At 38.7% G+C, this 26,524-nt stretch overlaps 1 protein-coding gene across 3 annotated transcripts in view; it reads right to left on the reverse strand.

The window, feature by feature from the left end:
* LOC122556429 (protocadherin-10-like) overlaps positions 1-26,524 on the reverse strand; it is a 235,457-nt gene that overhangs the window by 51,390 nt on the left and 157,543 nt on the right. The window contains exon 1 of one of the 3 annotated variants that reach the window (XR_006313537.1): positions 25,253-25,349. The exons of 1 other annotated variant lie outside the window; for it this stretch is intronic. The gene's annotated coding sequence lies outside the window, so the exon portion shown is untranslated. Of the gene's footprint in view, positions 1-18; positions 111-25,252; positions 25,350-26,524 lie in introns of those variants that run through there. One more of the 3 variants, XR_006313536.1, reaches the window with a different exon arrangement.

Genomic DNA, 26,524 nt, shown 5'->3' on the forward strand with positions numbered 1-26,524 from the left:
TATATTAATTGTCCTTACTTGAGTAATTTGTTGAAAAGATTTGGAGTCTCTGTTTCAGTAGTTGGTTGCCTCCATTATGAGAGGTTTCATTGAGCACATGACAGTGTAAATTGCATGTTGCCTGTTGATGAAAGAATCTTGTCAAGGTTATAAAAATTATATCAAATCATTTGCAAAATTATAATCCACATATGTAAATTCAAGTCATTGCTTACCCCCTCCCTCAATTCCATGACACCTTCCTAGCAACAGCATTATTCCATCTATATGAGCTGACAGAAGTACAGTAAATCTTTGGTGATAAGGTAGCTTCATGGAAGGGATATCTACTAATGGCTGAAGAGATCAATCTGTGCAAAATAAGTTCTGCCACAAATGATATCAAGTGTTGTGGCAGGTTGTTGTTTATGGCATTGGCACTTATTGCTAAGCAGCTGATCATCATGGTGATGCAATCTCGTGCACAAACAATGTTATTATTTCCAGCTGTTGTTGGCTAATGTGTCCCAGGTATGAAAAATGTCCTTAAGGCCTCCATATCACATAGAAGCATTCTTGAAGCAGAACCTTACTCATCTTTCTCATTTTACTGTTCTGACTATATTATCTTGTAAAAAAAACAGGGAAATGCATTTGTCTTCCATCCTGTGAACATGTTCAAGACAGCCAAGTCAATTCTACGAAATGATAGTGAACTGGGAGATTTGCTTATGATAGAATTGCTGTAATTTTGAGCTTCCATAAAATGCTGTGAACACGCTGTAGATATTGAAGAAGAAAAAAATGTTAAGGATGCTTTCTTTGATAGTGGTAGAAGTTAGTGTCTTTTGTTCCTGGTGTTCACTTCAATTGGTTTAAACAGTGCTTGGATAGCAATGGCTTTTTAAGTCACCAAGAGTTTTCTGGGGGTGGAAGTGGTGACCTTGGGGGTTTTACATAAAACAAGCTGCAGGAATTAGCAGACAAGCTGCAGTTGGAGCTGCCTCTTTCCACGAGGAAAGGAGAGATAATTACATCAATAGCTCAGCCATTTAAATTTGGTGATAAAGGCCACCAGAATCTGTGGAGATGGCAAAACTTCAACTGAAAATGAAGCAGCTTGAGTTAGAGATAAAAGACCTAGGAATTACAATTACAAGCAGAGGAAAGGGAAAAGGAGAGAGAGGAAAGGAAAAATGAGAAAAAGTTTGACTTTTGGAAATTACACTTAGATAGGAGTTCAAAAATTCACTTTCTGAAGTAGGGAGAACTTGTGTGGAAGAGCAGGGAGTTAAAAGATTAATAGCTGAACTCGCTGATGATTATGAGTTTGTCCATAAAGCAAGTTTAGCTTCCAGAGTCAATTTAAATCTGTGAGGGATAGAAATTGGGGAAAAGAGAAATCCGCATGTGAAAGGGAAAGGTAGATCTCAGTGAAGATCATAAGGATAATGTATCACAGGGACATTATAAGTTAAAAAGCTCTGGTGTTTTCACTGCAATAAAGTAGGCCACATGAAATCACAGTGTTGGTGCGTTAGGAGAAGCACTGGGAAGCCAGATATAGGAAAACAGGATAAGTCAGTGAATTTTGTTGGAGTGGTAACAGAAAACACAATGGAGGCTAGAAAGCTGCACAGAGTGTACAAACTGGACAGAGGTTGGCTAAGGAGAAAATTCCAGATCTTCTTCAACCATGTACAGAGGAATGTCGATTATCTAAATGTGATGGATGGGCAGTAATTCGTTTGGATAATTGATTATTTGGCTAATTGATTTAATGCCTCTCCTCTGAGATTCAGAATTTTCTAAAGTTTCTTATTTTCCTTGCTCTGCCTGCATTGCTCTCTCTCTCTGTCTCGGGGTTTGTTTCTGAGCAAACACACACTTGTGTGTAAGGAACCTACTGCATTGCTGAAACTTCCCCCCCACAATTAGTTCAATTGGATTGACACAGGGAGCACTTGCTACGTCCGCTTCCCGATCAGGAGACTAGGCAGCAGCACACTGCACGTAGGCTCCCCATGCCACAACCTCCTTAGTCTGCTCCCAAACCCCCTCCCGCCTCCCCAACCCCATCCCAGTCTGCCTCACCCTACATCTGCCCCTAAACCGGCACCCGTCCACCCCTCCAACCCCGTCCAATCCCTGCCTTGTCTGCTCCAACATCGCCTGTCCGCACTGCCAACCCCATCCAACTCCGCCCCCATCTGCTCCCCAACCCTGTCCAATCCCACTCCCATCTGCCCCAACACTGCCCGTCTGTGCCCAACTCCATCCAACCCTGCCCCTGTCCATCCACAACCTCGTCCAACCCTATCTCCATCCACTCCCCAACTCTGTCCAATCCTGCCCCTTCCACCGCCCCAACCCCGTCAAACCATGACCCCATCAGCCCGAGCCACCGTTCGCCCCCTTATCCGCACCCACTCACTGTCGCAAACCCCATTTGCACACCTATCCCCTGTCATCCCCTGACTCTCCATCAGGCACTCATTTGCCCCACCCTGTTTCGCCACTGTCCGCACCCCCATCAGACCCTCTTCTGCACCCCCTGTCCCGCCCCCAGGCCAGCCAGACTGGACACCAACAGCAAGACTGCTGCTGCCTTTGGGGGCTGTAGCGCGTGCGCGCGCGCACGCACACACACGCATGCACACACACAACCTTTTACTGCAACCTTTTGACAAGTTCCACCTTTGCTCTGTACAAGACAACGTTGGAGCGATTATCTGGGGAAGGGGCTTTCAGGTACATCCCTGTTTAGAACTCCAAAGAAAGCTTGGGGGGAGAGAGAGAGAGAGAGAGAGAGAGGGCAGGTGGTCAGTCATTTGGACTTGGTGCCTGGACTCACATTAATGTCCAGGATTGTTCTCAGCTGCATTTCAGTAAGCCAGGTTTATTTTTAATCATTGTAAACAAAAGACCCAATCAGTGTTGAAAACCCCTCTTTGATGTAATGTTTCTGTCGGGACCTTGAGATCTTCTTCGAGTAATCCGAAATTCAAATAACTGATGTTTGGATAATCGAGGTTCCTCTGTTCCTGCAAAGGTAAAGTTTTTTGCATCGGTCAGGAGCAGTAGGTAAAGAGGTTACAATATTAAGATACACAGGATCCTCTCAGTCTGTGATGCAGAAAGATGACGAGATACATATACTTTTAAAGGACTATTGCCAAAAAAGGTACGAGTAACGGGAATTCACGGTAAGACAAAAAGCACTTAATTATGTAAAGTGAGGATAGAGTGTCCAGTGAAGGGTGGAGAATTTGTGATAGGAGTGCGGGACAAACTCTCAGCTCCAGGAATACAATTTGTCCTTGCTAATGATATCGCTGATTCACCAGTAGGCATTCTGTCCACTGTGGCTGAATAGCCAGTGGAAACTCCTGGAAACTGAACTATTGCTGGACAATATACTGGAAATTTTCCTGACTGTGTGGTAACGATATCACAAAGTCACCAGCTAAAACAGGAGATATCAAAGAGTACAGATAAGAAAATTGATGTGCAATTAGTAGAGGCCATGCTTGATCAGATGGTTGGCACAAACTAGAGCAGATAGATGACAATGCAGACATCTCTAGCTCAAATAAATTAACTGGTTACAGCAGAAAGATGAAAACTTAAAGCAATGGTATCAGAAGGCATACACAGAAAATAAATCCAAAGTTATCCTTAAATGTTATTATCTTTAAAATGGTGCCTTAATGAGGAAACAGATGCCATCACATATTCAGGAGATGAGAAATGGGCAGAAGTTCATCAAGTTGTATTGCCAGTGAGGTATCGAAAGGAGGTGTTGAGAGTGGCGCATGCGCTATCACTTGGGTGTCATTTAGGAGTGAGGAAAACACAAGCCAAAATACAAAAACATTTTTATTGGCCTGGATTGCAGAAGGATGCAGTTGAATTTTGCCAGATATGGCATACATGTCAGGTATTTGGAAAATCACAGGCAGTAATAAATCCCACACTCTTAATACTTATTCCCGCATTTGAGGAACCTTTTATAAGAGTCTTAATTGATTGCGTAGGTCCCCTACAACAAACAAAGAGTGGGAATCAATATTTGTTCACAATAATGGATGTGTCGATTAGATTTCCAGAGGCCATTTCATTACAGCTAATAGGATTGGAGAAGAATTACACAAGTTTTAAATATATATGGAGTACCAATAGAGAGACAATCAGATCAAGGTTCAAACTTCACATCAAAATTATTGAAGGAAGTTATGGACAGCTTAGGAATAAATCAATTCAAATCTACCGCATACCACACTGAATCGCAGGGAATGAAGAACAAAGAAGAACAAAGAAAATTTAAAGCCCAGAACAGACCCTTCGGCCCTCCAAGCCTGAGCCGATCCAAATGTACAGTCTAAACCAGTCGGTCAATTCCTAAGCATTTGTATTCCTCTGCTCCCCACCTACTCATGCATCTGTCCAGATGTATCTTAAATTAATCTACCATGCCTGCCTCTACCACCTCTGCTGGCAATGCATTCCAAACGCCCACCACCTAGAAAGGTGGCATCAGACATTAAAGACCATGTTGAAGGCTGATAGTCAAGACTTTCCAGATGGTTGGGATAAGAGAATCCTGTTTGTGCTTTTTGTGATCAGAGATGCACCAAATGAATCAACCAAATTCAGTTCATTTGAGTTAGTTTTTTGGAATAAAGTGAGAGGAGCATTAAAGTTGATTAAGGAGAAGTTGGTGAGTCAGAATTCAGAGACCACATATTTGGACTATGTGTCAAATTTTAGGGAATGATTAAATAGCACTGGGGAGTTGACTAAACAGCATTTAAAGGTATCACAGCATATAATGAAACAGGAAGCAGACAAGAAGTAAAAAGTTTGCATTTTTGCTGTCGGGGATGAAGTATTAGTGTTACTTCCAATAATATGTGAAACTTTAAAAGCAAGGTTTAGTGAACCTTATCAAGTCGAAAGGAAATTGAATGAGCTAAATTACTTGATACAGACTCCAGACTGAAAGAAACCTCTCAGCATATGTCATGTGAATATGCTCAAAGAGTATTTTGACAGGGAAGGAAAGCAAGAGCTGAAAAATGTGTTGCTGGAAAAGCGCAGCAGGTCAGGCAGCATCCAAGGAGCAGGAGAATCATTCCTGAAGAAGGGCTTATGCCCGAAACGTCGATTCTCCTGTTCCTTGGATGCTGCCTGACCTGCTGCGCTTTTCCAGCAACACATTTTTCAGCTCTGATCTCCGGCATCTGCAGTCCTCACTTTCTCGTAGGGAAGGAAAGCAAGACAAGAATGTGTTATTGATTACAACACAGAAGGAAGAACCAAGTTCAGAGGATTCTGAATTAGGACATTCCTCAAATTAAATTGGACAATGAGGAAGTTGTCAAACTTTGGGATAAATTACCTTCCAGATGAAAATCAAAATGACCTGAAAGAGTTTTGACTATCGCATGGGGAGGTAAGTGGAAATAAGGTGGGAAGCACCAACCTAGTTATGCATGATGTAGATATGGGAGTTGCTGTTCCGATTAAGCAACATCCTTATAGGCATAACCCTCTGAAGTTGGCACAGGTTCAAAAAAAGATTGAATGCATGCTCCAAGACGACATAATCAAAGTGAGTTATAGTGACTGGAGCTCACCCATAGTAATGGTGCCATAATCAGACGGTACCCAACGGTTTTGTGTGGACCATCACAAAGTCAATGCAGTTACAAAGACTGATGTATATCCGATTCTACGTTTGGAGGACTGTCTTGAGAAGGTGGGACAAGCAGCTTATATTCCTAAGTTGGACTTGCTCAGAGGATACTGGCAGGTACCTTTGTCGGAAAGAGCAAAGGCAATTTCGGCTTTTGTAATGCCAAATGGACTGTATCAGTTTAAAGTCATGCCATTTGGCATGAAAGATGTGCCAGCCACATTTTACAGACTAACCAATAAAGTCATTGCTGGATTACCCAACTATGCTGTATGTATAGATGACCGAGTGATTTTTAGTCACACATGGAAGAAACATTTACAACATTTATCAGACTTGTTCAATCAACTTCAGAAGGCAGGCTTGGTGGTAAACCGAGATAAAAGTGAATTTGCCAAACCCCAAGTCACTTTCCTAGGCCATGTTATTGTACATGGCCCCACAGGATGCAAAAACAAAGGTAATTGGGGAGTTTCCCATACCATTAACAAAAAGAGCAGTACTACAATTCATGGGATTGAGTGGATTTTATGGAAATTTTTTACCAAATTTTTGCACTATGGCTGCTCCACTCACTGAATTGCTAAAGAAAGGCAAGATGTTTTGGCAGACCATGGACTGTCAGAAGGCATTTGATAGCCTGAAAGTTGTGTTAACCACTGTCCTGGTATTAGCCACAGCTAATTATGCAAGTCCATTCAAGGTGGCTATCAATGCAAGTGCTCTTGCAAGAAGACGACAAGAAGGTAGAAAGACCTATTGGCTATTTCTCCAGGAATTTTAACATTCATTAGCAGAAATACTGGACTGTTGAGAAGGAGACTTTGAGCTTGGTGTTGGCATTTCAACATTTCAGTGTTTCAGTTACCAGTAACATATCTGAGATAATCACTTGTACTGATCATAATCCATTGAAGTTTGTACAGAAAGTTAAAGACAAAAATGCCAGACTGTTTAGATGGAGTCTATTATTACAGGCATTAAATTTGAAAATTGTGCATGTTGCAGGATGAGAAAACATGATTGCCAACACATTGTCAAGACCCGAATGAGAACCAGAGGCATTCGGTGGCAAGAGTACAACAGACTGAAATGAAATGTAAATGTGCATGTTTACAATTTTATACTCAATGTAATGTACATGTTTGCTTTAGAGTACTGATGAATTTTTAAGGGTTTAAAAATGAAGACATTTTTGAATATTGGCGTTTCATTTTTTTAAGGGGGGAATGTGTAATGAAGCTGCTCCTTTAGCAAGGTTATACAGTCCTTTGGTATTAGCTAACAGATACTGTCTCAGGCTTTCAAGTTTAAAAAAAACCTTGTACAATGAAAGGGGAGTGGCCAGTTCTCCCAGCTCAGTTTTTCTCTGGTTTGTTTTTCTTTTAGCAGTAGTGTGAAGAAAGGCTGCTGGACCCAAAGAAGCAGGTCCATGCTGGTAGTCTCTGTCTGACTTCTATCCTGTAAAAATCTGTGTTTGAGTTTTACTTTTGTGCCAAGGGGGGTTTATGAGGATTATTGCAAGTATTTGGACAGCACAATTAAGTTGGGTTGATCTGCTGTGTTTTTGGAGACGTTAAGTTATTTAGTATTCTGTTTTCTGTTGTTTGTGTTTCTTTCAGTAATCTGGTGAATAAACTCTGTTTTGATTAAAATTAAGTGGTTTGACCAGCTGATTGTCTCCTGGAATAGCCACTTTACACCTGCTTAAAACAACTAACAAAGTTAAGGTCTGGGTTACCTTCTTGAAATTTTTTGAGAGGTCTGGCCTGGTCCATAACACCTTATACTTGTTTTGTATATCATGTTATGAGAAGCTCATATCTACTCTAAGTCTGCCTGCACAGAAATTGATCTGTGCTCCTGGATGTACTTCATTATGAAGTTGATAGAGCCCTCAAGATGCCTCAAGTAAAGGCCCTGCCAGTGTCGCTGAAGTGTGAGATGCCACTGTAGATGTTGCAATCCCCCATGTGACATACAAACATATGAATTTGGAAAAGACTTTGGCCATTCGGCCCTTCAAGCCTACTCTAGTTTTGAAATAGACCATAGCTGATTTGTTTGTGAAGCAAAGCCCTCATTCCATCTATATCCAATAAACTTTGATTCCCTTTCTCATCAAAAATAAAAACAAATGTTGAAACAAGAGTAGCATTGATCTTACAACTGCTCCTGAGTTGCAGGCTGTTCTTGTGGGTTTCTTATCGTTATTAAATAGCAGAAGCAGAAAATATTCATTTTAAATCATTTTTTGGAACTTTAATAGTCCAAAGAAAAATGGGAAAAAAAATACATGAAGGAGAGGCGTTTGTTTGACGTGGAGTTTGTGGGAGAGGCCTCCACCTTTTGTCGAGTGTCAAACTGAAGAGGACATTTTTTGGTTTGAAACCTTTCTAGTTAAAAAAAATGCAAAAATATATTACCTATGTAGCAGTAAAAATTGAACAACAGATGAGGACAGTTCTGAATCAGAAAAGAGCAAGTTAATTAGAAAAAGACAAACAAGAGCAAGTCAGAAAATGAGGTAACTCTGAAGAATTAAACTGCATTTATTTCAATGCAAGGGGTCTTATAGGTAAGGCCGATGAACTCAGTATATATATGGAAACACAGCTTTTACATAAACTTGGTTGAGGGAAGGACAGGACTGGAAACTGATTCCTGATGAAGGGCTTTTGCCTGAAACGTCGATTTTCCTGTTCCTCGGATGCTGCCTGAACTGCTGTGCTTTTCCAGCACTCTAATCCAGAATCTGGTTTCCAGCATCTGCAGTCATTGTTTTTACCTTGCTCAATGTTCTGGGTTTTAGATGTTATAAGAGGGATAGAGAGGGAGGTAAGACAGGAGGAGGAGTGGCGTTTTGAGTAAGTAAAACATTATTACCATGATTAGAAAGGATATTTCTGAAGGACCGTCAGTGAAACTATATGGGCAGAAATTAGAAATAAGAAAGGGATGATCAACTTGATGGAATTGTACTACAGACAGAAATTGAGGAACAAATGTGTAGAGAGATCTCAGATATATGCAGGAATAATGGGGTTGTAATAGTGGGGGATTTTAATTTTCCAAACATTGACAGGGACTGCCATAGCATTAAAGATTTGGCTGGTGAGGAATTTGCTAAATATTTCAAGAAAATTTTCTTTTTTAATATGTAAATATACCTACTAGAGAAGGAGCAAAACTTGATCATCTCTTGGGAAATAAGGCAGGACAAGTGACCGATGTAATAGTATAGGAACACTTTGGGACTCGTGATTGTAATTCTATTAGTTTAAAATAGTTCGGGAAAAGGATAAGCCTTCCATAAAAAAAAGTTCACAGTTGGAGTAAGGCAAATTTTAATTGTATGAGACAAGAACATTCAAAAGTTGATTGGAGTAGACTGTTCACAGGTAAAGGGATGACTGATAAGTGGAGCCTTTCAAAAGTACGATAACGAGAGTTCAGAGGCATTATGTCCGTGTTAGAGTGAAAGGTAAGGCTGGTAAGAGTAGGAAACAATGGATGAATAAAGATTCTAGTCAAGAATAAGAAAGAATCATAGATTAGATGTACATGACTGGGATCAAATTAACCTCTTGAAAAGTGTAGACTGTATAGCATTCTTAAGGGGAAAATGAAGAGGGCAAAGTGGGGATATGAGACAGCCTTGGCACATAAAGCTAAGGATAATCCACAGAGATTCTACAAGTATGTTAAGAAGAAAAGGGCAACAAGAGAGATAATAGAGTCTCTTAAAGATCAATGAGATCATATCTGTGTTGAACCTCAGGTGATAGGAGAGATGCTAAATAAATATTTTACGTCAGTTTTTACTGTGAAGAAAAAAATGGAGGTGAGAAAGTTCAGGAAATAAATATTGATATTTTGAAAACAGTCCAAACTATAGAAAAGGAGGTCTTAGAAAACATGAAGGTGGATAAATCTCTGGGACGTTATCAAGTGTATCCCAGGACATTGTGGGAACTTATGAAAGAAATTGCAGGACCCCGAGCAGAAATATTTCTATTATCTATTACATGTGTCACAGATAGAGGATGGCTACTGGTGTGCCTTTATTTAAGGAAGGTTGTAAGGAAAAGCCTGGGAACTATAGACCTGTGACCCTAACATTGGTGGTGAGTAAGATTAGATTAGATTCCTTACAGTGTGGAAACAGGCCCTTCGGCCCAACAAGTACACACCCGACCCTCCGAAGAGCAACCCACCCAGCCCCATTCCCCTACATTTACCCCCTGACTAATGCACCTTACACTACGGGCAATTTAGCATGGTCAATTCACCTAACCTAGACTGTGGGAGGAAACCAGAGCAAACCCACGCAGGCACGGGGAGAATGTGCAAACTCCCCACAGACAGTTGCCTGAGGTGAGAATTGAACCCGGGCCCCTGGCACTGTGAGGCAACAGTGCTAACCACTGAGCCACCGCGCCGCTCTAAAGACATTCGAGGTGATTCTGAAAGATTGTATTTACATGAATTTGGAAAGACGAGGACTGAATAGGATAGTTAGCATGGGTTTTTTTGTGAGGGAAATAATGTCTCCTAAAATTAATTGAGTTTTTTTGACGAAGTAACCAAAAATATAAATGAGGGCTGAGCAGTACACTTTGTTTAGGTGGACTTTAGCAAAGCCATTGATGAATTGCCCATCGTATTAGGTGCATTAGTCAGGGGTAGATATAGGATAGGGGTATGGGTCCGGGTGGGTTATTGTTAGGAGGGTCGGTGTGGACTTGTTGGGCTGAAGGGAATCTAATCTAATCTAATCTAATGAGGCTCAGCATGGTAGACTAATTAGAATAATCAAATCCCTATTGTGTGGAAATATGCCATTCAGCCCATCAAATCCATACAGACCCTTCAAAGAATATCCCATAATGACCCAGTCTCTTCCAGTTTCTGAAGCAGACAGTTCCAAAGTAACACGATCCTCTGAGAGAAAATGTTTCCTGCCATCTCTAGCCCAAAAGGGTAAATCCTAATTTTTAAGTAGCATGCCCTAATTTTGCACTCATTGCAAGAGTAAACATCCTTTATTTGTTCACCTTGTCAAGACCTTTCAGGATCTTTTAAGTTCTAAACAAATCAGCCATTGCTTTTCTTCACTTTGATGAAACTAAGCCCAGCCTGTCCACTCATTCCTAATCAGGGAGATTTTCAGATTAAAAAGAAAGAACTGTGAATACTGGAAATCTGAGACAAAACAAAAATTACTGGAGCAATCAGCAATCTGGCAGCATCTGTGGAGAGAGAAGCAGAGTTAATGTTTCGAGTCCAGTTTAACTCTTCTTCAGAACAGATCATAGCTAGAAAACAGTGTTACGTAAGTTGAAGCAGGGGATGGGCGGAGGGGACAAAGAATGGAGTGAACAGATAGGCAAAGATGGGGCCAGAAAGAAAGAAGGGCAACTAGTCAGGCAAAGAGATGAATGGATGGTATGCCAGGGAAAAGGAAAAGCTAATAGTGGGGACAATGAGTAGATGAAAATGGATTGGTCATTCCTGAAGAAGGGCTTTTTGACCGAAACGTCGATTTTCCTCGGATGCTGCCTGACTTGCTGTGCTTTTCCAGCACCACTCTGATCTAAACTCTGGTTTCCAGCATCTGCAGTCCTCACTTTTTCCCTGTGCTTAAAAGCAGCCTAGGGGTGATAGAATGGGTCAAGACTTAGAAGAAGGTGTTCAGGTCCTAAAGTAATTGAGCCCAATATTGAGTCCCAAAGTCTGCAAAATCCCCAAGCAGTGGATGAGACACTGTTCTTCCTGATTGCGCTGAGCATTGATGAGCAAGCCTGAGACAGAAGTGTTGCCCAGGGAAAAGGGTGGTGTGTTGAAATGATAGATAACTAGAAGCTCGAGTTTACTTTTGCAGTCAGAACGTAGTTAAACGTAGAATGTAGAATTTCAGAAAGCTTTTGATAAAGTCCCACATAAGAATGTGCAATGGGATTCATGTAACATACTAGCATTGTTCCAGATTGGTTAGCAGACAGGAAATAAGGAGCAGGAATAAATGGGTTGTTTTCTGAGAAGAAGGTAAGTGGCATTTCATAGGGATCAGTGCTTGGACCCTAGTTATGCACATTACATATCAATGTTTTGAATGAGCAAATCAAATGCAACATTTCCAGGTTTCCTGATGACAGAAAATTAAGTAAAATTGTGAGGACAATACAAGGAGGGTTCAGGGCAATTTAACATAAGTTATGTTACATAAGTGGCAAATGCAGTATAGTAGAAATGAGTATGAAGTTGTCCACTCTCATAGGAAAAACAAAATCGCAGGGTATTATTTAAATGGTGATAGACTGAGAATGGTTGGTTGTACAAAGGGACATGGGTGTCCTCATACACCAGTCACTGAAAGCAAGCAGTTAGGAAGGCAAATGATATATTGACCTTCATTGCAAGAGGTTTTGAGTGCAGGGTCTTGGTGAGACCAAGAGAGTTCACCAGACTAATTACTGGGTTAGCAAAGTTGTCATTTGAGGAAAGATTGGGTCAATTGGGTTGAAATTCACTGGACTTTATAAGAACAAGAAGGGATTACATTGAAATATATAAAATCTTGACAAGCCTTAACAAGATGAGTGCAGGGAAAATGCTTTCCCTGTCTGGGAGGTCTAGAACAAGGTGTCATGGCCTCAGGACGTGAAGTAGGCCATTTCAACTTAAATGAGAAGAAGTTTCTTCACTCAGAGAATGATCAACTTGTGGAATTCTCTATCACAGAAGCTTGCGATGGTCAAGGCACTGAATATGTTTAAGAAAGAAATAGATTGTATGGATCACCCAGCCATTATCTTGCAACTCCCTTCTTAAAAGTTTCGTAGATACAGCTCCATCATAAGAACTGCAGTGTTTCAATGTGGCAGCTCACTATCACCTTTTCAAGGTCAATTCAGTGAGGCAATAAATAGGAATAAGTGATGCTCACATTGCTTGAGAAAATAAATAAAAATTAAATCCCATTCTTAACCTGCACTTACCAATGCCTTTTTTGAGAAGTAATTAGTTAAAATAATTAGATGTTTTTGTTGAAAGTTCTTCACACAAATCCATAAAACATGGATGTCAGAGGCATTGTCATCTTTAAAAAATTCACATATTTAAGTAGTATCGTTTATGACTTTAAATATCAGTAAGGTTTTTACTGTGAAGAGCTGTTTTCAAAGTGCATTCACGACTGAAGTAAAGAAGACAAGTTGACCAAAATATACAAACAAACTATCATCAACAGTAGTATGATCATGACAAGATAATCTGTTTAAAACATACCAATAAAGGAATAAATGCATTTTGCAGCATCAGTAAAGTTTGTAATTGTTCTCTGCACACCAAGGTCTAGATCATAGAATCACAGAATTTTACATTCCAGAAAAAGACCATTAGGCTCATCATGTCTCTACCAGCTCCCAGTCATCAGTCCACATCAAGAAAAGCAGGGATCCTAACACTAGCCCCTGGTGAACTTCTCTATAAATCTTCCACAAGTCAGAAAACAACAAATCACCATTATGAGACTTGAAATTTGAACTCTGTTTTTCTCCCTACAGATTAGGCCAGTTCTGGTATATTTCTCCAGCACTTTCCGTTTTTGATCACTGTTACACTTTGCATACTGTTAGTCATCCAATTACACATTCATATTTTTTTTACTCCATGACCTCTAACCTTGCCAATTGTTTGGCACCTTCACCAATGCACAAATGCCTTTTGAAACTCCATGTGCAACATATCATCACATGAAACTCAACTACTCTTTCTGGCAACTCATCAAAAACCAAAACAAGCCAGCTAAACATGAAACACCTGGAGAATCCATGCTGACTCTCCACAATTAACCCTCACCTTTCTAAGTGTCTTTTATTTGTCCCAAATTTTTGTTCCTAAATACTTCCCCACCATTTACTTTAAAATGACTGCTCTGCAGTTGCTTAACTTCTATTCACACCCTTTTTGAACAAAGGCAAATGTCTTGTCAAACAATTTATCTTTATTGCTAAGATCAAAAAATAGGCAAATTTTCTGAGACATTGCTAGGTTAACCAATGTTTTGTCACAGTGGGATATAAGTACAAATAGAATGGTGCAGCAAACAATGGACAACTAATTTCAAAGAAGGAGCAAGTTCTCGATAAGGATATTGCTGATGGAAATTTGCAAAAGTAAGAGAGGCAGAATGTGAATATTTGTGACAAGTTTTCGTAGAATGCAATATCTCAAGTTCTCTGTTGAAACATAGAAGGGCTAATTACATAATAACAACCTTCATGAAAAGCAGATTCACAAAGGCTGTGGAAATTCAGCTTAGACATTGTAAATCTACCTCTAAGACACATTCCTTCCAGGCATTTCTCCACACTGGAAGCATAGTATCATGAAATTAAAGCTCCTCTACTGCTTTAGCCAGTATCTACTGTGGTGCTGCTATTTCTCCCACTTATATCTTGTTGCCCCAGGCTCTAACTTGCGATATTGTGTTTTGCTGGTCTGATTTCTTTTTCCCTGTTCTTTTCTAGCCTTCATTGAAAATTTCTTTTCATCCCAGTTTGTATATCATGGTGTTATTCTTTTTCATTCTTAGTTTTACTCCTGCTGGCACATTTCCTCACTCATTGTTGTGCCCTCGGTATTGTGATTCCAATCTTTCTGCCTCAACTTTGTTGTTATGATTTGTACCTCACGATTCCCCCATTCTATTCCTTATCTACTTTACAGTTTTCAATTTTCTTTCAGTCTGCTGGCATTTGAATATCTAACTTATCCTTTGGAAATCATTTCTGGTTAGAGTCCATCGTCTGTAGGCCAACTTTCAAGGGGTGCAACCACTAACCAAGATAAAGTGAATCTTACATCCATTCCAAACAAAATTTTACATCATAATGGTAATGATGGTGTGAGATGAATCTCAAAACTTTGGTCACTCATGTCAGATAATCTTCTTAACAAGTCAATGGCGGACGTTTGATATTGATCCAATTTAGTTCTCTGTGAAAAGGTCGAAGTCATGGAGCCGAAAATTTAAGTGAATCGCACAAGAATATTAATTTGCTACTCTAAGCTTTCATTTGAATGTTAAATTTTGGCATTCAACAAACTTTACATGTCTATGCATCCCTTTAAGTGCTTTAATCATGATACTATTCAACAAATCCCCAGCAGCAGTATATCATTTTCAGTACATCAGCCTCAATGAATACCATACAGATGTCTACCTATGTCTTTTACTAAAATATTTTTGAAAAGAATTGCTGAAGATTACATGAGCACTGTTCAGTGTTTTTTTTGTGTTCAAAATCATACACAAGATTATAAATTTTAACCATTAGCTAATCTCAAAGCAAAAATGCATGATGCTGTATGTTTTTCTACACTAATCAAGAATAACTAGAGCAAAGATCACATGTGTGAAGAAAGGTTTTGTATTTAATAGTCACGTCTGCTTTTAAAATTCTGCATAATGAAAATGAATGAGAAGTGATTTGATGTTTTAGAATTCTATGCTTCAATCCGGTGTGTATTTATTCAGTCTCAATTAGACATGTACCTGACAAGTTCCAGCTGTTTCCTCTCCCCCCCACCCTCACTTACTAAATGTTTTATTCAGATATAGAGTTCGAAGCTCTGAGGAGTTTGTGAAACAAACAAACCAGCAATTAAGAGAAAAACACCATAAAATACATAACCATTTCTTCAGCGAAACCTTCCAAAACAAAACCTCTATCATCATGACAAGGGTTGCAAGTGAACTGCAACATCATAACCTTCAAGTACCCCTTACAGTCACATGTTATCCCAATCAGGACACATTTATTGTCATTCTTCATCATCTTTGAGTTCATATTGCCACTCAACAATGCTATGGAAATATATTCGCCACATGAACTGAAAGGTTTAAGAAGAGCCACCAGCACCTTCTCATGATTAACTAGTGATGGAGCAACAAACCTTGCCAATGACAGTCATGTCCCAAAAATGATTTTTTTAAAATTGCTTATTCATGATCATTTCATAGGGCATGAAAAAATCAGCATCGACCTTGTCTGCCAAATGCATTCATCTCTCCTATAATCTTCATTGATTCATATTCTTTTTCCCAAATCAAAGTTTATTCTAAGCACCAGATAAATGGTGAGAATGAAAGGATCCTGCCACAATCCTCTCAAAATGTTTCAACCAGGCCAACACTAAAATGACTCCATTGGAACAAACACAGAGGAAATTCATTTAGCACACATTGAGTCTATACTGCGTCTTTCAAAGAGGTGGTCTCATTCCCCCGATCTTTTGCCATAATCCTGTAATTTTTGTTTTCCTTAAAGTATTTATTCTGCCTTAAAAGCTTTATTGAATCTCACATTCTAATTCCAAACAATTCTTTGTGAAATAAAGATTTTCCTTATGTTGGCTCTTCTTCCTTTGCCAATCACCTTAAACCATTGTAAACTGACCTTTGAACAATTGGAAACAATTTCTCCTTATTTACTAGTTTCAAATTCTTTATGATTTTACACTCCTTTATCGACTTTGTCTATTGACCTTCTCTGCTTTGAGAAGAACAAGCCTAGATTTTCCAGTCTCTTATCCTTGGAATCATTCCTCTATACTGTTTCCTAAACTGTAATGTCCAGAATTGTACTGGCCAAACTGGTATTGCATACAGGTTCAGCAGACTGCCTGACTTTTCTACTTTGTCTTCAGTGAAGTGCAATGAAATGCAAAATTCCATATGCCTTAGTAACTGCGTCATTGACCTGTACTGTGTCTTAAAAGATTTGTGCACAATTACAAGATTATTTGTTTTGGCACATTCTGTAATTGCTGATCCATTTAGTCTGCATTGTCTTTCCTCATTCTTCTCATCAAAAGTATTACCTCAGACTTTCTGTGTAGAATTTCATCTGACATAATTTAAACTGTTATTTCATGAGCAATTAACACCTGGGATGCAAACAGACACAGACAGCAAGTCCCTTTCCTGACTATAATTTGAGTTGTTTAAAAGAAATAAGTACATTGCTTTTGTAGGTAAACAAAGCCTGTTCAAAAGACAAGTTATTGAAAAAGAGAAGGAGGATGATTTTAAGAGTAATGGTGTGCTGGCACCTTACCATCTGCCCTTGGGGCCAGTGATTGGGAGGAGGGGGAGTAGTTATAGACTTAAGAGTCAAATAAATCATTATTAAAAAAATGGGAAAGATTCTTGTGTAATTGAGTCAGTAAAAATGAAAGAGAAAGCTGTTGTTAATAAAGATGCAGTGAAAAGGCACAGATTAGAATGGGAATGGGGTAATGGACCCAATACACTTGATTGGGAATTGGACTAGATCAAATGTCCAAAGATTGACATTTTTCTCACAGTTGCCACTCAAGTGCAGTTTGCAATTCAGTCTGGGTGAAAATTGGAAATGGTAAGAAGCAGAAAATACTAAAGGGCATATAGGCAACCTCATAGCAGTTATACTGTTAGACAGAGCATCAAACAAGAAGTTATTGGAGTATGTAAAAATGGCAATGCAATAATTGTGGGGATTTTTAACACTCACATAAATTGGAACAAACTAAATGACACGTGTAGTCTGGAAAATGACTTTGTAGACTGTGCCAACTTTCTGGAGTAATACATTATGGAACTAACTAAGGATAAAGATATTTTAAGTCCAGTATAGTGTAAATGAAGTAGTGTTAATTAGTAACTATATTAAAAGATCTACCGATAACTAGTGGTCATTATAATTGAATTCTATGTTAAGTTTGAAGATGCAAGCTCCACTCACAAACAAGATGTAAACAAAGCTGATTACTTAGGTGTGAGGGAACAACTGGCTAAGTTGATTGAGTAAATAGACCAAAAGGTATGGCAATAACATTGGGATACATTTTTTTAAATTTCAAAGTATGCAACATTGAAAAACAAAAATGAACAGAAATAAAATCCTATTTATAGCTCAATCAGGAAGTGAAAAACAGTGTTTAGGCTTTTCTCCTTTGAGCATCAGAGGCTTATGGAGGTTTATAAAATCATGAGGGGCATGGATATGGTTTTTCTTCCTGGGGCTGGGGAGTCCAAAACTAGAGGGCATAGGTTTAAGGTGAAAAGGGAAAGATTTAAAAAGGACTTGAGGGATCATTTTTTCATGCAGAAGGTGAATATATATCATTGTGTATGGAATAAGTTGCCAGCAGAAGTGGTGGAGACAGATACAATTAGAACAGTTAAAAGGCACCTGGATGGGTAAATAAATAGGAAGGGTTAGAGGGATTATGGGTCAAATGCTGGCAAGCAGGACTAGGTCACTTTGGGATGTCTGGCCAGCATGGACCAGTTGGACCAAAGGCTCTGTTTTTGTGCTGTACATCTCTATAACTCTATGATTCTGTAAAAAAGAAGAGGTTGATAAGGTTGCAAAAGACAATAGCAAGTCTGAGGATTGAAAGTACTTTGGAAACAAGTAAAGTGATGCAAAGAAGTTAATAAAAAGGGGAAAATAGAATATAAGCGCAGACTAGCCAAGAACACAAAATAGGTTTGTAGTGCTTTTGCAACTATGTACAATAAAAGAGAGTTGCAAAAGTAAACATTGACTTTTAGAAGCAGTTTCAAGAGAAATTATTATGGGACTGAGAAAATAATAGAGACATTATAAATATTTTGTGTATGGACTTACAGTAAATGAGATAAGTTGCCTACCAGAAATGGAGGGTAGCCAAGGACTGAAAAAAGAACAAAAGTGATAGCAGCTCAGAAAAATAACCAGAAAAACATAAGGGACTATAATCCAACAAATCCCCAGCACCTCTGGCTTGCATCTTTGGGTTTGATTAGAGAGTTCATCACTGCTCTCATTCTAAAATTCCCTAGATTGAGGAATGAATCCAGTAGATTGGAAGTCCCATCATTGCTAATCAAGAAAGGAGGGAGGGTTGAAAGAGAAAACCATACGTCAGTCATCAGCAAAGTCTTAAATAAGCCTTAACTATGCACTTAGAAAATTTCAGTCCTATCAGATAAAATCACTATGATTTTACAAAAGCGAAACTGCATTTGACAAATTTGTTAGCATTTTAAAGGGTACAACTGACATGCTGTACTTCGATTTACAAAATGCGATAATGAAAGGTAATACGCAAGATAAAGACTTTAGGAATTGGTGATAATTCTTGTAATGGATAGAGAAATGGTTAATGGATAGGAAGCAAGAATAGGCATAAATGTGGCATCCTCACATTGGCAGTGATGTAAGATTTAGTGCTATGGCCTCTGCTTTTTCACAGCTATATTAATGACTCAAAGAGACAGAAAGCAAGGAAATCTTGGTACAAATATATAGGGCTTTGATGAGACCACACTTAGACTTCTGTGTACAGTTTTGGTCGATGTATTAAGAAATGATGTGCTTGATTTCGAGTATCACAAGGATTCACCTGGTTTGTCCTTGGGACTTGAGAAGATTGAGTGTGCATTCTCAACCATTTAGAAGAAGAGCTAAACTTATCAAAGCACACAAGATTCTGAAAGGGTTTGACAGGGTAGGCACCAACAGTTTATTTTCCCTGGCTGGGGAATCCTAATGACAAGTTTGCAGTCTCAGTTAAAGAACACATCATTTAGGATGGAGATGAGGAGAAATTTCTCCACACAAAGGGTTTGTGAACCTTTGAAATTTGCTACTCCATGTGATTGCACATAGCAAGTCAGAGAAATATGGAATTGAAATCCTTTCAGTGGGGCCATAAGCAAGTCGAACCAGCTTCAACAGCCACAGGACACAGGAAGGCATATTCACAGCAGTGACCGATTCAATGGCTATCTCAGACCTCCAAATACTGACAATCACAGGGCCGAAAACTCAGAACATCTACATTTACTGTGGCCATTGCAAGAAAATTTCCCCTCCTCTTTTGTAAAAGAAACAGAACTCTTTCTTTGCATTGATCAGAGAGGAGGGGAGATAATCGTGCTTCAATGTTTCATCTGAAAGACAAACACTTTCAACAGTGTAGTACTCTCTGAAGTGTCAGCTTGTATTATGTACTCAAATATCTGTAAAGAGATAAACTCACAATCGTTTATCTGCTCCTAAATTAAAATCACTATCACTATGCCAAAGCGAATATGTGGGATCATCAAGAATACTGTGGATAGCTTAGTTTTGCACCATATTTTATATATGAAGGATAACAGAATAACTAATATATTTTCAAAAGCCTCAATTGAGAATTTATGATGAGATTCTGAACTAACAAAGAAAGATGGTGCCATTAACCAACACCCTTAAATAGACTCATTTTATTCAAACCTTTCCTACCAAAGTAGCACTCTTTTTAAAATGTGCAAGCCATTTTTTTTTCTGCAGTTGTTTTATTTCCACCTTTTATTTAATCAATTGATTTCTCCATGCTGCTAATGCCCTTTGACATTGTGGACAATGTATTTTTGTTTTGTTACTTCACTTTGCAGGGAGGTTTATTCACAGAGAGGGTGAATAAAGAGCAGTTGCTCCCTTTAGTCTAGGGGTCAATACAAGGGGTGATGATTTTAAAGTGAAAGGCAGGAGGTTTAGACAGGATATGAGGAAAAACCTTTTCATGCAGATTTGGTGCAAATCTGGAATGCACTGCCTGAGTGGGTAGTTGAAGCATGGAACCTCAAAACCTATAAAAAGTCCTTGGTTGAACAACTGACTTGTCATAACATGCAAGGCTCTGGACATAATGTGAGAGTACAACTCGTGTAGGTAGTAGTTTATTTTTGGTAGTCGAGACTCATGGACTGAAGGGTCTCCTGCACATATGATCTGAACTGGAATGTTGTCTTTTTAGGCACCAGTACACTTTTATACAAATCCCAACATGCTGCCCCACAACCTTTGCAAGTACCAGCATATATTCCCTTTGTATTTTCGCTGCAACCTTTGCTCCACTGCCTAGATTAGAGTGGTGCTGGAAAAGCACTGCAGGTCAGGCAGCATCCAAGAAGCAGGAAAATCGACGTTTCGGGCAAAAACTCTTCATCAGGAATTTTGCTCCACTGCACCCTCGCATCACTGTGATTGATTCTCTTTTTTAGAAATAAATTCTTCAACAAACCTTGGGCAATGCCAACAGCAATTTTGCAGGCTGGAAGTGTACCATAACTAAATACAAGTTGATAAGTTTCCATGTGGTTTGCCAAGTGAAAAAGTTTTACTCTTCCATCAGAAAAGCACGATTCTGAAATTTTCAGCAAGATTTGTTCTGCCTATATTTTTAGCGCATGTTCAATTCTCAGTTTCCTTTGTACAGATGGGTAGAAAAACTATAATTTTTATAGATACAAAAACATACACAGTTAATATATTTTTCTACTATAAACTGACTAGTGAACTTCTGTGTCTAGAAATTGCTTATAAACAATATTTGTCAATAAAATATCTATGTGCAGTAAAAGCAAAATACTGTGGATGCTGGAATCTAAAATAAAAACAGAAATTGCTGGAAAAGCTCAGCAGATCTGGCAGCATAAGTGGAGAGAGAAAAACAGAATAACAGTTTCATTTCCAATATGAATTGCCTTCTTCTGCTCATGTTCTGTTTTCATCATGTATGCATAGTACTTCTCTATCTACAACCTCCACTAAACAACTGACAGAGGATGCAAAGACACCCATAAACAAATCAACTTCTATATTTTGGTACTATCCTGTTGGAACTGTTTGGTCATTTCCCATACTCTCCCTTACTTAATATTTGATTTTTCCACTGATATTCTCAACAAAGTCACAATTATTAAAGTGCATTCTATAGTAAATTCCTGTAATTTAAACCAAAAATATTATGACTCCTCAACTATGACTTGAATTGAATTTTAATTGGAGAGGGAAGTTTTATTGCAGGTACCAATATAAAGAAATTACTTGTTTATCAAAATTAAAATACTGATTTTCCTACATTGATATAGTCAGATGGACACTGTGGTGTGTGAAATTGCAGATACACGTTATTCATCCATAACTGAATGTCTTCAATAGTTGGAATTGGTAAAATCTTACGAACACTATTTTTAAAATAGGGGTCGACCATTTGGGACAGAAATGAATGCAAGTTATTTTTACTTTCTGAAGGTTGTAGGACTTTGGAGCTATCTATAACAATAAATAGTGCAGGAGAAAGAATTGTGTACTTATGAGGCCAGGATAAACAGATTCCTGTTAGGCAAAAGTATCCAATGTTATTGGGGTAGATTGCAATTTGAAACTCAGAACAAAAGCTTATTCAATGGTGGCTTGAAGAGCCAAATTAATCTACTCTTAATTGATACATAGCAGGGAATAAGACAACTGATTCTTGGTAACCTGAAGCAAAGGTTAAAAAGGAGCACTGGGGAGTGAATTTTCACAAGGCTTTCTCTTGTTGATTTGTCATAACCATGACAATGGAACCTGAGCAACCCTGAGCTGGATTTGATTGGCCAACAGTTCTCTGAGGCTGAACTTCTGCCAACGGGAATTTACCTCAAGCCAATTAATGCCCTAATCATTGTTAAAATACTTCAACGTTTTACACTGAGCTGGTGAGAACACTTCTCCTTCACTATCCACTTAAATTGGAAAGCTCATAATAATCCCTGGGGTTCCATGAGTCTCCCACTGAAATAAAGGTATTGCACACTGAGAAGATGGTGGGGCAATGGTTCTGTGGCTGACCTGGTAGTCCAGCACTCAAGCTAATGTTACAAGTGCAGATCTCACGCTGACTGATGGTGAAATTGACATTTTTTAAAATCTGGAATTTAATGAATAATGACAATTGTAACCACTGTTGATTGTTGTAAGAATCCAGCTGGATCACAAATGCCCTTTAGGGAAGGGAATCTGCTTTCCTTATCTAATCGGTCTACATGTGATCCAGGCCCAAGTCAATATGGTTGACTCTTAACTACCCTCTGGAGAATTAAGGATGGGCAATCAATGCTGGTAAGCCAGTGATGCCTGTCTCTCATGAATAAATATTTTTAAAAATCCTTTCATGGTCTCAAAACATCCCAAAGAGCTTTAGAGTGAATAAAGTACTTTTTGAATTGCAATCACCAACGTAATGTGGGAAACTTTAAAGCGCAGCAAGCTCTATCAAACACCAAAGTGATAATAACCAGCCCCTGTATTAATGACAGGAAATTATGTATAATTATTAGCCAGTGCATCAAGAGCAATCTTGGAACCTCTCTGAGTGGTTTGGAGTTGGAAGGGGAACCATAAAGTATCATAATAGGACAGCAATCCCCAATACTGGGCAGCCTATCAGACTGGACTGTGTGACTAAACATCTGAAGTGATATTTTAAACCACAAACTTCAGCTTGAGAGTGACAATGCTACCACTGAGCTAAGACAAACAGTTTAACCGTTTCCTTATACACCAAGAAAGTACATTAGAAATTCACTTGTATTTTTTAGGGACTTATTTGCACCTTCCATAAGATGTTCATGCACTGCTTGTCAAAATTTGAAGTTACACTGTTTCATGAATTCATTAAGTTATCTTGCCCATTTTGCATCAATGTAAATCCATTTTGTAACAGTTCAGTACGTATGCTTATTCAGTCCTTCAAATGTCTGTTGAAAAATAATTGCCTCATAAAGCAAATCAGAGACATCAAATGACAACTCTAATCAAAAAGGAAGATCTGCTTAAAAAATTAAACACTCCATTGCAGATAAAAGTTAATCCCAAAATTAACCAGCACATCAAATTGATTTAGCAAATTAACACCGAGCTTTCAGGTGCTGACTCTCATATGAATAAGGTTGAGTGGCACACATTGCAGTTCTTTGTATTACATCCTTCCTTTGCTTTCAAACAAAATTAATACAAATATTTGTTAAACAATATTAAGGATTCTGATAGAATAGAAAGGAAGGAACTGTTTCCACTGGCAGGAGGGTCAGTAAGCAGATGACACAGATTTAAGGTAATTGGCAAATAAACCAGTGGGGAGATGAAGATAAATTATTTTTTACACAGTTTGTTGTTTTGATCTGGAGTACTCTGGTTAACAGTACAAAAGGAAAGACTTGCAAGTCTATGGCAAATAAGCTGGGTTATAGGGGAATGGGTCTAATTGGACAGCACTATCTAAGAAGGTTGTCTTCTCTGCTATATGATTTTACAATTCTAATATTATACTTATAAGTATGATAATTATTTGGCTGAATTTGCAATTTTATTTTGGTTCATGGTTGTGATATACACTTCTTATATTGATTTGTAGCTGTACCATCCTATCTGCTTCTAAGCTGATTGTCCTCAATATTCAATTCCACAGCAGCACTCCATTACTTCATCCAAGTGAGGATTCTTCACACATGGCCGTATACAATGAGCTTGTGTAAACTGAAATAGGTTTCTAAACGAACATGGGAGCAAGAGGAGGTCATTGCACCGAGAGGGGGTACTACATCATTCAATGAATTCATGGTTGATCTCTGACCTAAACTCCACATGCTCACAATTTTCCCATTCCCCTTAACAGGTTTGGTGAACAAAAATCTATCAGCCTCAGATTTAAAATTAAAAATTGATTTAGCATCAACTCAAATTTGTGGAAAAGAGTTTCAAATACCTACCATTCTCTTCATGTAGTTTTACAATTTCACTCTTGAAATGTCTGCTTTTATTCTTTAGACAACGTCCCGTCATTTTGGATGGCCTAGGAATGGAAGTAATTACCCTCTATCGACCAAGTCAGTTTCAGCAAGTCCACCAGTCAGAGACAATTGAATATTGATCGGACTGATGTCCTTAGCTGATGTCCATTGAACCCCTCCATAGCAAAGTTAAGGTCTGTTGAAACCAATTGTGTCAAGCCAAGACTTGCAGATCTAAAATTAGCATATTCTTTAATATTTGGGAAATCAGGACTTCAATAGCCTAATATATTTTTGTTTGTTCTTTCATTCGATGTGAGCATTGCTGATAAAGCCAATATAGATTGCCCATCCTTGAGTGGCCTTGAGAAGGTACTGATGAGCCCTGAGAATACAAAAGGATATGTGGAAATGCAGTGTATATTTCAATGGTAAAATAATGGAAACTTCAGGGATCACCATGTTGAGAGCTCAGTTTGTGGTTTCATGTTTCTTACCAGCTGTGGAAAAGTCAGGGTAAGTTTCTCCCCATTTTGTTCACCATTTAATAACTATCTGCCCATTAATTGACTTGAGGTGAGACTTCTAATCCATCTGTGGAGTTAGTCCCACCTCTAAGAGCAGCTAGCATTCAAATGTCTGACAATTTTCTGGTCACAGCAATATCACTGAGCTGCAATCAGTCCTTAGTTGCGAATGCTGATGAAGCTAGATACGCAAGTAAGTTGGCGGGAGGGTGGAGAGGACATCGCTTGGACAAGGCTGACAGATTCTGACAAGGCCAGTGGCCTCAGAATCGATAACATTAAGTGAGGGGAAATATTGGGTTTAAGAAACTGTATGGTTGTTCTTGCAATAGGTCCAGGAACCCATGAGAAGAACAACCCCCCCCCCCTTTTCTGGACACCAACCCAAGTACATTGCTGTAGACTTACTATTTGGGCCTTCACTGGCTTGAGTTAAATCCCCGAGCTTGCAGAAGAGGCAATTAAGAATCCATTCTTCTCCCCCACCACTGGGAAAATTTATGGTGGGGCTGCATTGAGCAGGTTGGCAGCAGCTATATGCCCATAGTATAAATCCCAATTCTATTGCCTCTCCTGCCTGCTGTGCTATATGACTCTATGACTCTATAACCAAGAAATTTAGCACAGGATTTCTCAGGCTTTACAACGCCTCCATTAAGTTTATTTTAAATTACTGAATACATCTTTTTTGTATGTTTTAATTCAAACGCCTTCATTTTTATAAAAACACACACACACAAAACAAATTACATTTGATTGCACAGCATCAATTAAATCTACAATGCAGCTCAATAATGACCAAATGCTTATTTCTTAAACTAGATAAATGATCAATTAAATTATTGGTATATATCCTGAGGGAATACTTTGCAGAATTCAACATGGTGAATTGCACAGATTAGGAGACAGTTAAAGGTAAATTGAACAGTCATAAGTTGTTAGTGATCCAGCCTGGTAATGAGTGCAAGTGGACCTAAAAACAAAGGAACAACATTCATTTTCTTTGTTGGCTAATTCATAATAGATGGCATACAACTGGAAAAATTGTAACCTTTACCGTAAATGATCATTGTACTAAGCAAAAAATTTAGGCTAAACCCTATATCATTCATAAGGAATTAGCCAGAGTATTATTTTCAATTCTACACGTCACACTGAAAAAACTGTGAAAGCCTTGTAAAGAAGTTTATTCAGAGTTATACCATGAATGACAAACTTCGGTTATTTTTGAAGTTTAGACAAACTTGGATTTTTTTAGAGCAGAAAAGATTTATCTAAAAGTGTGGCACTTTGACAGAGCAATGAAGAGAAACAGTTTCCACGGACACATGATTGACTACTAAAGTTAAGGTAATCAGCAAAAGAACGAATGGTGAGATGAAAGTTCATTTTTTTACCTGGAAGTTTTTATGGCCTGCCAGAAAAGATAGTGAAAGCAGCTTCAATATTAACTTTCATGAAAGTTTTGTGGTTTACTGAAAAGTAAAAATTTGCTGTGGGAAAAAAAGCAGGGTATGGAACTCTTTCAAAGAACAGACACAAGTATGATGATTCTGGTTCAGTGGTGCTGGAAGAGCACAGCAATTCAGGCAGCATCCGAGGACAGGCAAAATCGACGTTTCGGGCAAAAGCCCTTCATCAGGAATAAAGGCAGAGAGACTGAAGCGTGGAGAGATAAGC

Source organism: Chiloscyllium plagiosum, chromosome 14 (genome assembly GCF_004010195.1).
Source record: "Chiloscyllium plagiosum isolate BGI_BamShark_2017 chromosome 14, ASM401019v2, whole genome shotgun sequence".
NCBI classification, from domain to species: Eukaryota; Metazoa; Chordata; class Chondrichthyes; order Orectolobiformes; family Hemiscylliidae; genus Chiloscyllium; species Chiloscyllium plagiosum.